Raw genomic sequence first — 12,892 nt, forward strand, 5'->3', positions numbered from 1 at the left:
AGTACATTTGCTGATATTTAGGCCTTCTTATATTTGAACCCTGTTTGCGTGAGCTCCACTTGCAGTGGGGCATTTTTACAGTGAGGTATCTGAATACTTCTTCAACCACTGCCCTTCTATGCACCCTTTCACTGTTCAAAGATATGAATGGGATGCACCAAATAGGTAAACCAGGATAAATCAACCACAAGTATTTCAACTATAGTTTCACTCACTGTTCTACAAATGTATGGATCAGATATATATTTTTTCAAGCTTCAATAGTTCAGGTTCAACTTTGCGTTGATGGCCAGTTTATCCTAAAACAACAAGACATCAGCACAACTCCAAAATGAATCAATACTAAAATAGGCAGACAAAGTTAGTTAGGTTTGACTCACGCAACACACTGCTTTTATTCTGAAGACACAGGCTCAACTTCCCGTATCTTTCCAGTTATGTTCACGGAACTTGACGCATTTGAGGAGTTTACCTGATCCCAGATTTCCCACAATACACTGAGGCACCAGGGCTGGCCGTGATGTCCTGTCAGGGTCGACATCTATCTGTCAGAGAGACGAACTGCCTGCAGGAGAGCATGCACACACATGAATATCAATTTGTCAAAGACAGATTATCAGAGGTTTTCTCGAGTGTTGATAAATAATAAATAATTTATTTGATCTGAACAGTCCTATCACTGTGATTAAATAGAAATGTCACCAACATATTAGGTTTACATGTACATGTTTATCAACCAATCATCATTTTAAAATACAGATGTGTTCAGTTTAAAAACATATAACTGAATATTATATATTATCTAAACATATTTCTGAAGCACTTAATTAGTTCCTTTATATTATAGTGATGCACCCATGTCACAGATTAGCTGGACTGTTCAGCCAGATTAGCTGGGTGCTCCATGTGTGACCGAGAGGTCACAGGGTGGGGGCAGCAATAATCTTATTCATTTCACATTAGCCGGCCAGTGGAGGGACCAGGATTTAGGAAACAATCAATTTAAGTTACATTTAGAATTCATTACAGCAGCATTTCGTGGGAGTCAGTGGGCCGTGGCCCAGCACAGCAGCCTAATATACAGTGAGTACAGATCAATAGGATCTGAAGAACAATAACCATGAGTGTTTGAGTGTACGGGGCTCACAGTGTCGAGATAAATTCTGTTACTTGAGAGCTGATCATGAGACAATGGTTCCCTCGGCACAAAGATGTAAAAGTAAATGTAAAACCTGCACCTGAACATCAGTCGGTTGTTGGCTGTGTGAATTCTGCTTCACAGATCCAAACTCACACCCCACTGTTGGACCAATTATAATATACAGCTCACTATACAACATACTTCTGAAAACCATCAAGACGGTGTTTGTCCTTTGCTTGAGTAAAATCATTTTATAATAATAATAATAATTTATTAACTATTACTATGAATTATTAATTATTATTATATATATTATTATGTATTAATTATTATTATTTATTTATGCTACTTTATCCTTTCCATTACATTTTGGCGATAAATATTCTCCTTTTTTACTGCACTACAATTGTCTCACAGCTGGAGTTGTTTTTCAGAATACAATTGTACATATAAAAACATATTAAAATAATATGTATTTTTATATGTTTAAAAACCCAGAACAATATAAAGTAGTTAAAGGGTTAGTACAATATAATGATCCACGTATTTAATAATGTGACAGGGGGCCATTCTGCTGCAGATACATACATTTCATACTTTAGTATTAAGCTGTACATTTGCAAGACTTTCATATGTAGTGTTTTTTTTTTTTTAGGATGGCATCACTATATCCCTTCATTAAATAATAAAAATATTTCCCCCAATACTTGGTTTGGTTGGCAGATATTTAATATTAGGTGAATGTGGTCAGTGATAGAACAACAAAATAACTAGAACAAAATATCCCTGTGACTTTTACACAAGAGATTTGAGAGGTAGGCCCCTGGCCCAGAAACCCCTGGCCTGCGCCTTTTAAGCACGATCAGCTGTTCATCCTTGCTTTGACTCCTTTTCTTTTGAGATTCTATAGACGGTGCTCTTTCTTTTATCCATTCAATCATAGGGCTAGTTTGCTGTTCATGCTAATGACCATCAGATTATCTACAGTAAGCTTCCATACCTTCAAAAGCATATTCACAAAAACTCTTCTAAATCATCTACTAAATACTAAACACAAATTCACAGAGAGAGATACAGCCCAAACAGGAACTATTAAGAGTGTGTGTGTGTGTGTGTGTGTGTGTGTGTGTGTGTGTGTGAGTGCGTGTGTGACAGTTATATGAGCGGGTTGATGGACGGCTCAGCTGTCAGGTAGCAGAGGAGCTCCAGCAACTGACTGTGGGAGAGCAGGCCAGCCATATAAGGTCAACGGGCCCCGGGGAATCTCCTTTCTACACCACCATCCAATACCTGCTGCTCACCACATATTCACGGCTAAATAGATCAGGGTCAGAGGGCCAACTTCTCTCTGCAACTCCTGACAAACTGCAGGGAAGAGATTTCTAGATACTAAAACAACCTTTTTTTGGTCTGAAGGTCTCGAGTGTCAATGACAAACTGTGCACATTGTATTTCCTGTCAGCACCTACAGGAAACAAATGTTCAGTCTTGCAAAAAAAATTAATGATGGGTGTTATTCAAACTGTAAACTGTTTCATACATTTGTCATAACACACTGGAAGATTGCTGGATGAAACAAATTGCTCGATAGAAAGAAGGACAACCTTAGTCAATACATCCTAAGATATGCAGCTGGGGCAGTGGATGGTGCTCAGGGAAGAGAGAAGAGGGAAAGTGAGTTTTTAAATCCTTTCTACACATTGCCTTTGAAGTTCCTCAGTCAACAGTGCTCAACCAACCATGTGAGATAAAAGTTGTGTTCAAAAAACACAGTACTCATATGTATCAGTGTATTAAAACACGAGTATTCATCGTATGTGATAGAAAATGAGGAGGTTCGTTATAAGCTGTCTGCTATGATTAGTTTCTGTGTACCTGCTTCTGACTGTTCCGCTGCTGTTGGCCTCCAGTGTTGTGGTTGATGCAGGAAGAAGGGTAAGGTGCTGGCAGCAGGGGTTACGTCCTACAGGATGGAACGCACACAACCCCAGGATAACATTAGAGTCCTGATCAGTACTACAACTGGGAATCATGTATTTGATGAGGGGAAAGGGTGATGCATACATATTCCAAAACAAACTTACTTTTAAGGGTTAGATAGGATTCAAAACTGTATTAATGTCATCTTCATGAAAAATGATTTATGAAGAATGAAAGATCAAGTGATAAGGGAAATGTCTTGGGTGTTTTATTTAGCTATTGTATTATCTGTTCTGTACAGTTGACATTACTAAGATAATATAAGTCTGTCTACTGAAGGCTGGAGGGAAACCAAGCTGCTTTAATGTGTTATCTCCTGAGTGAAAAGCTAAGCCTTGTTAAATTAGTTCAGCCTTCTAAATCTCTTCATAAACCTCGCTGACCTTTATGATAACTGCTAAGTCTTTGTTCTTAGGTGCAGTATTATTGAATCAATAACTCTAGACTTCAATGTACACTAATGTTTTATTCACTTTTTTCATTGTATTTTCTTAAATTATAAATGTATACAGTTATAACAATGCTTTTTAACGTGGGAACAATCATTGTAATGTGTGGTCACTGACAGGTTTTTCTGTGATTCAATATTGTGTGAGCTAAAGGTAACCTTTTCCAATGGATATTGTCTTCCACACACACACACACACACACACACACACACACACACACACACACACACACACACACACACACACACACACACACACACACACACACACACACACACACACACACACACACACACACACACACAATATCAGATTCTAAACAGCAGGGTTGCAGAAGGATGATTACAACTTGGAATTTGTTTATTTAATTCAGATTTATTTCCTTTATCCATTCAGTCATAGGGCTAGTTTGTTGTTCATGCTGATGACCATCAGATTATACCAAAAATAAACCTTCCATACCTTCAAACACATTTTATTTTTTTTATATTTTTTTTATTGAGTCAGGCACAATGAGTTTACATTTATACAGTCAATATTTTTATTTATTTTTCCCCTTTCCCCCCCTCCCGGTCCTAGCTTGTAAATTAACTAACTAAATAAAATAGATACATGTATAGGTAAAAGTAAAGTAATGTAGAAGATAATATTAAAAGAAAATGTATAGATAAGGGAAAAAATAATAGTAACAGTAATACTTGTACCCATATACTCACATATGTGTACCCACATATACACATACACATACGTGTGTGCACATACCCACACACATGTACACACATACACATACCTACATACATGTATACAAAGACAGAACAAATAAATACAAATAAATTAATTTTTTTTTTTTAATATAACAAAAAAAAACAAAAAAAAAACATACACATACATTCGTAGTTCCCCTCCTTTTCTTCTTAATTTAGTGTCTTAAGTTCATGCTATGTAGGCTATCATAGAGCCCCAGACAGATTCAAATAGTTTTGAGGAGCCCCTCAGGTTATATTTAATCTTCTCCAAGTTCAGATACAGCATAAGATCTTTAAGCCATAGAGATGCATTAGGTGCTATCGAGGATTTCCATTCAAGTAGTATTCTTCTACGTGCTAATAGAGATGCAAAGGCTATACTGTCCTTAGTTTTCCTCCTCATCATTCGGTGGCCAGGGGGTACTCAAAAAATGGCAGTTCCTGCACATGGTGTCAATACCACGTCCAAGGCCTCAGTAAGGTGTTTGAAAATGCTTGTCCAGTATCCTTGTAGGCGAGGACAAGACCAAAACATATGAGTCATGTTTGCTGGTGACATGTGGCATCTGTTACAGGTATCCGTAACATTTGGGTATATTTTGGAGAGATTAGAGTTGGTGTAATAGATACGGTGGACAACTTTTAGTTGAGTATAAGATTGAGCCTGGCACAGGACGTACTATTGTTCACTCTCGCTAATGCGCCATCCCAGACTTCATCATCTATAGCTTGGACTAGTTCCTCTTCCCAATCTTGTTTGATTTTACCAAGCGATGTTTTTGTGAGACGGGAGACGGAACTGTAAATTCTTGAAATCAAACCTTTTTCGATTGTTAGAGTGTCCAGAATTGAGTCAATTATTGAATCCGGAGGGATATTGGGGAAGGAAGGGTTGTTTAGTTTAACCCAGTTTCGGACCTGGAAGTAGCGAAATACATGTAGATGAGTGCCTGGAAGGCAAAATTTGTCAGAGAGTTGGCTAAAGCTACCGAAAACATTGTTAATGTAAAGGTCCCTTACTCTGATAAGACCTAATCTCTGCCACATAGAGAAGGCCCATCAGTGTAAGGGGGGAGAAAGAGATGGTTGTTGTGAATGGGACTATGTATAGAGGATCCACAGAGTCCATGAGCCTTTCTGAATTGGGACCAAATTCTTAGGGTGGAAACAACAATCGGGTTATTTGAAAATTGACTCGGCCAGCTGGGTAATGTAGATGTGAGCAAAGCCAAGAGTGAGGTACTAGTACAGGATTTGGCTTCAAGCTCACACCAACTCAATGTTGGTTCCTTAGTCCATAGAATTACTTTGTGGATATTGGCTGCCCAATAGTAGTGTCTTATATTTGGAAGCGCTAATCCTCCTGTAGCTCTATGCCTTTGTAAAAGCTCTTTCCTAATTCTAGGAGTCTTCCCTTGCCATACAAAAGAGGAGATTAGTGTGTCTATTTTACGAAAAAGTGATTTTGGTAGGAAGACTGGCAGACATTGAAAGAGGTACAGAAAGCGAGCGAGAATGTTCATTTTGATACAGTTTACCCTCCCAGCGATAGTTAAATGTAAATTATTCCACCTTTCCAAATCAGATTTGAGCTTGTCAATTAGTGGTGGGACGTTATCTTTGTAAAGGTCTGAGAGTTTTCCACTTATATTCACGCCTAAATACTTAAAATTACTCCTAGACATCTTGAAGGTGATGAGTCTATCGGGGATCTGAAGGGAAACACTCACTCTTGGAAAAGTTTAGCTTGTACCCTGAGAAGGTTCCGAATCGGGTTAACAGATCTATTATCTGAGGAATGGTAGATATAGGGTTAGAAATTAACAATAGTAAATGGTCAGCGTATAACGAGAGTATGTGTTCAGAGCCATATCTGGTAATTCCTTGTGTAAAGCTGGCCGATTTAAGCGCAATTGATAGGGGTTCGATTGCCATGGCGAATAGTAACGGGCTTAGAGGGCAACCCTGGCGAGTACCTCTACCTAGTGTAAAACAATGACAACTTATCCCGTTAGTACTCACTGAAGCTTTGGGTGAAGAGTATAACAATGCTATCCACGACACAAATTTGGATCCGAGGCTGAACCTCTTAAGGACCTCAAATAGAAAGCCCAAACACATTTTCATGGTCCGAGGAACAGGGTAGTGTGTGTGTGTGTGTGTGTGTGTGTGTGTGTGTGTGTGTGTGTGTGTGTGTGTGTGTGTGTGTGTGTGTGTGTGTGTGTGTGTGTGTGTGTGTGGCAAATATATACTACACATGCATTACTCAAATAGGACACAGGTGTGCATTGGGCACATAGCTGCATATGCACGTAACCACACGTGATCACAAATACACACACACACACAGAGAGCGAGAGGAGAGCTGCAGGTTTAAAATGTCACACCTTCCCCCATTGTGTAAAATTAGAAGCTAAAGACCACCTTGGCCAGGGGCGTAAAGTAGCTGGTTAAAATATGTGTGTGTGGGGGCTCCGGCCCCTTGGCCCTCCTTGCTCATTTACACCTACATTAAGACTCATCTACACATCACTTGTATTTTGCAAAGAGGGTGACAAAATCTGTCAACATACTCAAAACAACTTTTTGAGGTAGTTTCAGTTAGGGGTCTCCAGGAGCACATTTATTCATGATGACATGCCGATAAAGCAAAATCTGACCTGATTCATGTGACCTATGATTTGAGTCAATGGTTCCCAATCGTTTTAGTCTGATGTACCCCCCCCCCCCCCGTCATACAAGCCCTAAACGTTTATATTGTTGGTTCCCACCGCTTGCATTGTTTTCAGCTTGTTCAGCAGTTGTGTGTGTGTGTGTGTGTGTGTGTGTGTGTGTGTGTGTGTGTGTGTGTGTTCCTTAGCCATTCTGCTGCTTTATTGACGAAATATAGGTTCCTTCAGTCTGATAACATAAAGGTGGATGAACAGATGAATGGAAGGAGGAAAGGAGGGGGGGCAGACAGCTGAGTCCATGCAATTCAATCGGTTGAACTGGTATCTGAGATGGGAGGACCTGGTGAGGAGGCACTAAAGATAGAATCCACGCTCCCCCCCTGTCACACACGCCCCCCCACTCCAGAAGTTACCCATGTAGCTCATGTTTCAGCACTGCTGTCACCTTCACAACGTTCACAAAAAAATCACTGCAACACTTGTTGGTCAGTGCAGATGGCTGACAGTCCATAGTGAGATTCACTCAGGCATTTTAGCATCCACACTCAAAACTCCACCACTTTAAACTCTGAACCCTTTGATGATCATATGACTGGTTCTATTTATCTACTAATACATCTGTGTTTTGTGCCCATTGTCCATTGCTTAAGATAACATTTTACTTATCGTATAGACGCTGAATGAATTGACATCAGTTGAGGCAATGTAAACAGCTTCCCCTGGAGACAATACTTACTTTTACTATATAACACATTTGCTAAATAATGATTCCTATAGTAAAACACATAATAATTAAACATTTTAATCTCCTTTTATTTATTCACTGTTGTTTTCAACCAAACACAATGTATTACATTTTGTTGGATGAAACAACATCCTGCTTTTTATTTAGCCCCACTCATTCTTTCACATCTCACCGTGTGTAGGACTTAACATGCAGACGTTAACAGAGTCGTCTTACATGCCTGGGTCTATTTGTGGTGCTTTTCACACAGGTTTCATGGTTTCTTTTCCTGGTCTGGCTCAGGACATTACGTTTGAATGACTCAAGTCCAGTTCAAATCATAGGAATCCAGAGAAGGCTGCCTCCTGAGATAAGTGATTATTTTATAAGGCAATCACTCCCCTATGAGGTGAGGAAGTGATGTCTTGATATGTGACGTCATCAGCATCATTTTATTTAACTTGTGTCCAGGGGACTTGATAAACACCAACAAAAGCACACTACAAAATATTCATAAAAAAGACCACACATCCACACCCAGTGTTTTTAACTCCCTTTCCTTTCAAAACAGGAAGTGAAAGGACAAAGAGGGACCTATAAGATGCTGTATAATGTACATAGAAACATTATACAGCCGTCAGTGACCAAGTCTCCCTGTTGTTCCTGGCGACATCCATGTGTGAATGTGTGAATGCATGTAGCCTTCAACTGTTCCCTGAAGGCTTTGATGCGAAAAATAATCTGCCACCAGACTGCGGGCCAGCTCTCAGAAGCTCAGTAAAATAGTGTGGAAATATATATTAACATTTCATCTTGAATCAGGTTGCAGAACTACAAACCTGCTCTTAACCACTGATGAACAACTTGGAAAATGGGATGCTAAAAGCTAGCAGCAGTTTACAAATAGATAAAGGTGATCTTGAATGTTACAATACTAATAAGTACATGTATTTAATACAAGGTTGTTGCAATGGATTTTTTGAATGCAATTTTGAAAGCACTAGCATCATGAGAGTATGAAACCGTTAGATTATTTTCACACAGCTTGTGCGATTCAGATGGAAACATTCTGAAAGATTCACAGTGTTCCCAGTTGCATAACTGTCCTTGTTGCCTGTTTCCCGGGGCAGCTGCAGGGTTCTGGGGGGTGGGGTGGGGGGTGTATGTGTGTGGGGATTGCTGAAGGATACAATGACAGTCTAAACTGGGATACTGGATCTGTGCCGCGGTGGCAAACGAACGACAGAACTAACTGGTCTGAATGAGCAAAACACACACACAGCACATATCACAGTCAGCATGACCTTTGAGGTTTAAGGGGGGGGGGGGGGGGGGTTGGTCAAAGATATAGTTGGGGAGCAGCGTTGTTCTCTATGAAAATACACTCATTTAGGATGCTGCAGGTCTTTGATGGTAGTTCACAGCTTCAGCTCTGGTGTCACGCACAAAGTGTACCAATATTTTAGAGATGAAGCTTAAACCTGCATACATCATGATGCATCTTTGGTGTTTGTAAGTGATACATAATCACAAGGTTATGTGCTGTGGTTGCATGAATAATGTTGTTCCTACATTGACGTGAAGTGCACGTCAAACTCCCCCTGGAGTCAGCAGGTCGTTGTGTCCCTGGGCAAGACACTTCCCCCCAAATTGCTCCTGTGGGGATTGTCCACAGTACTGGATGTAATGTAATGTAAGTCGCTTTGGATAAAAGCGTCTAACAAGTGACATGTAATAGTAATAATAAAAGTGTCCAACTCGTACAGGAGCAGACTTGTGGTTTTGATTGTGTTTAGAGTGGGTGAGTAACATGGCCTGACATTGAAAACTATTTGGAATGTCATTAAGGTGTGTCTGCAGGTCTCAGCTGACACTGTGGCCTGGGTGTAGAAACTAGGAGTGGCCATTTGCTATACATTCAATTACTTATGCCATGTTGCACATTATCCCGATTATTGCGCACTGCCACATATTGACTTTAAAGAAATCGTATTGCTTCTGCTAAGATTTTTTTTTGTTGGTTTTACGTTGTACCAAAGGCTGATCCAGGTTTTCTACACCGTCCAAGTCTCTTTAAATGGTCTTTTGCATGAACCAGTCTTTAAACACTACCAGAGCCCATACTGTGTTCCTGTGAATGTTTACCTCCTGTCTCTCTGCTATCGCTCCTCAGAGGTCGCTCCTTGCTCCTCGATATCCTCGCTCCTGCATGCACAAATAAGCACCATGGAACGCTCCTTAAGATGGCACCCGAGCAACATCCGCTTCGAGCTAGGAGTGAGCAAATGACAAATAAGCAACTTGGCATGGACACTTCTTCTGCTGTTTACCTTAGTGTTTACTTCCTGTCTGTCTTCTTTTGTTGATTTCTCTGACATCCAGCATCTTTTAACCGCTCTCCTTCTCTTGTTTTCTTTTTCTTTTCTTTTCTTTTCTGGGAACAGTAAAGGTTGGTTTTGTCTTTTGTGTTGGTTTTGTGCTCTCCACAAATATAGATGTGAATGTTTAATAAGTATTCTATGGTGTTTTCCGATGGATGAAAACTAAAGTAAGTTGTATACTACTTCTATTGGCATACACACTTCTTTCTGCAGATTGATATGACTGCACATAGTCCCTTCTCCCTTCTAAGCATCCATGTTAAGATAAGCTCCATGTTATCCTTAGCAGCGGTGTGATGGAGAATATTAACAACCTCTGAAATGTTCAAGTTGACCAATCAAAAACAAGTATTCAACTAAGGCGTGTAATAAATGAAATATCATCAGCATAGCATGTAGCCCGATATTCTAATGGTAGATTAGATAAAAAGTACCATCAGGCATAGAACAGAGCTCTGTGGTGCACCAAACAAAGTACTAACTATTTCAAATAATCACCTGGGGATCATTGAAGGAGGAGTCATCAATTCTGAAAAATATATAAACTGATATTTGAAGGACACCAAAACTAATCCCACTCTCAAGATTTGCCATGCCTTTGTCTCCTATGCACACAAAAAAATGCTGCCCTTTTCAAGGAGTGTTGTTGTCTCAGTCCGAGCTTCTTTGTTTCCCTTTCAAAGAACCGGGGCTGTATGATGTACGTTCTTTTGTTTTATTTTACCGAACACACAGAACGTACAACTAGCAAACTTTGAGGATACATTTTCTGAATTTGAGTGTATTTGATCAAAATGGCAGACTCTGACTTTAAGCAGCAACTCCAACTTGTGATGCCCTTTAGCCTGGATGTTCTACTGGCCTTTTTTTCAGGACACTTTGTCACAAACCAACGCCCTTTTTTCTCTACACACGCAACTATACTCAAACTCTGTATTTATTTGCTTTCTGAAGAGCAACTGTGACGCTCAGTGGGAGGCTGCAGCACTGGCACCACCATCTTACTAATAGCTCAGAGCTGAGGGAGACCCAGGTGATGCAACAGAGCAGACAGCAAACAGTTGGGGACCTGAGACAGCAGCCACCTGTCGCTCAGAGCGGCCACACCCGGTTAATCATTCATAAATGTAAGGCTTACTATAATTAAAATGGCTAAGTTATATTAAATTGTCCAACAGTATTTAGCAGCAGGCTGTAGACATGTTTATTTCTGCTGTACAGTGTTGCACTGTCATTCTGGGGAGAGATTTTGTGTGCAGCCACAAAGTTTACAGATGTGTAGTTAAGGTCAAAATGTAGGCGTAATCCCGAAATGGGCGAGTCCCGGGCTAGGGGGCCAGAAGTAGGTGCTTGAAAGTGGGGCCATTGGCCCTAAACCTTACAGGCCTGGCCCGTTTTAGCATTGCAGCTGGTGTGGTCCAATGGCAAGATGGTCTCTAGTTATTTAAAAAGAAAATGTAGGTGTGGGGTGGGTTGAGATAGTAATCGATGATTACAAATTAAATGTCACATTTTTGGACTCTGTTGCTTAAAGCCAGAGAGTTTTAAGGGAAGCTATCATGAAAACTGTGATTAACCTCTGAGCTCTTGTACTCTTGTGTTTGAGGGAAACCTGAATCTCATGTGAGGCTGCTGTCTGCGTCACAGAGAGTCTCAGCTCCACCGCACAATTTATACTTACTGTCACATGATGTGGATGTGATTTAATATCTGTCTGTGGGTGGATTACTGACATATATCACATTACCAGTGGGGAGAGGGGAGGGGGGAGGGGGTAATGATGCTGGCAATTGTACATTAAAGACCTGAACTCAAAGTCTGACAAAGAGAGCCAGATCTAGTAAAAACCTGCAGTGAGCCCAGACTAAGAAATATACAGTATATTGGATAAAAAGCGATCCCAACCTCAAACATGTCAGGCAGGATATTTATTATGACATATGAATACACAAGACACACATACACATGACATGACGAGAAAGCTGTGCACTTACAAATAATGACACATTTAGATACAGACATATTTTGTTAAACACTTAACATTTGCCGTCCTGGCTTGCCAAATGTCTTCTGTTTGGTTAGCCGGTTACCATGCATTACTTACTAACATTCCAAACAGTGAGCTGTAACACACACCTTAAACTTGCATGCAAACACTTAAACTTATAAAAGGTTGGCAAGTTAGAGGGGTCAATGAAATCCAACCAGTAATGAATATTGTAATGATGTTATCTAAGACAAGTGTTTTTTTGACTCCTTAATCTGATGACAGACACAACTCCAGTTACTCTGCTCATCCACCCATAGGGGACACTTTCAGTGCAGTACACTGTGCATGCATGCCTACAATGTGTACATCAGAACCACCTGCTGCTCTTTAACTGTCCAGCTGCAAGCAAACCTCCCTACACAGCAAAGATTCCAAATTAACATTTTTAAAATGCGTCTTTTGAAATTCTCTTTAATGTAATTGTATTATACTGTAAATACTGGACATTTGACATAATGATTGGTATATTCATTCAATGACAATTACATTCATACTCTGGATCCTATGTTGCCATTGTGCAAAGGGTGTGAGCCTTATTTACAGTCACTGTGTGAATACATGTGTGAATACAAACCCACAGTGCATATGTTTGATAGAGTGTATGGGCTGCTGTCCACCTCTTCTGTCCTGCAGACAGCAGCTCTGAGCAGGCAGGAGTTGAAAGGTTGGTTTGCAGCTGTTTCTTGCTTCTCGTCTCGAGTGTTGTGTGAAGTTCTCTTGCCTTTTAGAAACTCACCCGGGCATAGAAG

At 40.2% G+C, this 12,892-nt stretch overlaps 1 long non-coding RNA gene across 1 annotated transcript; it reads right to left on the reverse strand.

The window, feature by feature from the left end:
- Nucleotides 1-453: 453 nt before the first annotated feature.
- On the reverse strand, nt 454-12,836 carry LOC307035553. The gene is made up of 4 exons (XR_013807141.1): nt 12,722-12,836; nt 9,858-9,983; nt 3,017-3,104; nt 454-565 (listed from the first exon to the last, which is right to left on the reverse strand). It is a non-coding gene; the product is annotated as an uncharacterized lncRNA (long non-coding RNA).
- Nucleotides 12,837-12,892: the final 56 nt, after the last annotated feature.

Source organism: Notothenia rossii, assembly GCF_949606895.1.
Source record: "Notothenia rossii genome assembly, chromosome: 4".
Taxonomy (NCBI): Eukaryota; Metazoa; Chordata; class Actinopteri; order Perciformes; family Nototheniidae; genus Notothenia; species Notothenia rossii.